Here is a 1,280-nt window from a genome sequence, read left to right as displayed (position 1 = left end):
AAAATCAACTTCAAACCCAAAGTTATCAAAAAAGACAAGGAGGGGCACTTCATACTCATCAAAGGTAAAATCTTCCAAGATGAACTCTCAATTCTGAATATCTATGCTTCAAATGCAAAGGCAGCCACATTCATTAAGGAAAGTTTAGTAAAGCTCAAAGGATATTGCACCTCACACAATAATAGTGGGAGACTTCAACACCCCACTTTCCTCATTGGACAGATCCTATTAACAGAAACTAAACAGAGACACCTTGAAACTAACAGAAGTTATGAAAGAAGTGGATTTAACAGATATCTAGAGAATGTTTTATCCTAAAAACAAAAGGATATAATTTCTTCTCAGCACCTCATGGCACCTTCTCCAATATCAACCATATAATTGGTCACAAAATAGTCCTCAATAGATACAAAAATATTGAAATTACCCCATGCATCCTATCAGATCACCATGGACTAAGGCTGATCTTCAATAACAAAATAAATAATAGAAAGCCAACATTCATATGGCACCTGAATAACACTCTACTCAGCGATACCTTGGTCAAGGAAGAAATAAAGAAAGAGATAAAAGACTTTTTAGAGTTTAATGAAAATGAAGCCACAACATACCCAAACTTATGGAACACAAAGAAAGCAGTCCTAAGAGGAAAACTCATAGCTCTGAGAGCTGCCAAAAAGAAACTATACAGAGCAAACACTAGCAGCTTGACAGCACACCTAAAAGCTCTAGAACAAAAGGAAGCAAATTCACCCAAGAGGAATAGATGGCAGGAAATAATGAAACTCAGGGATGAAATCAACCAAGTAGAAACAAAAGGAACTATACAAACTATATACTATCAACAAAACCAGGAGCTGGTTCTTTGAGAAAATCAATACCATAGATAAACCCTTAGGCAGACTAACTAGAGGGNACAGGGACAGTAGCCTAATTATCAAAATCAGAAATGAAAAGGGAGACATAACAACAGAACCTGAGGAAATGCAAAACATCATTAGATCCTACTACAAAGGGCTATACTCAACAAAATGGAAAACCTGGATGAAATGGGCAATTTTCTAGACAGATACCAGGTACCAAAGTTAAATCAGGATCAGATTAACGACTTAAACAGTCCCATATGCCCTAAAGAAATAGAAGCAGTCATTAATAGTCTCCCAACCAAAAAAAAGTCCAGGACCAGATGGGTTTAGTGCAGAGTTCTATCAACCTTCAAAGAAGACCTAACTCCACTTCTCCTCAAACTATTCCACAAAATAGAAACAGAAGGTACTCTA

Source organism: Mus caroli, unplaced genomic scaffold (assembly GCF_900094665.2).
Source record: "Mus caroli unplaced genomic scaffold, CAROLI_EIJ_v1.1 scaffold_6561_1, whole genome shotgun sequence".
Taxonomy (NCBI): Eukaryota; Metazoa; Chordata; class Mammalia; order Rodentia; family Muridae; genus Mus; species Mus caroli.
Note: the sequence above shows the minus strand (reverse complement) of the source record.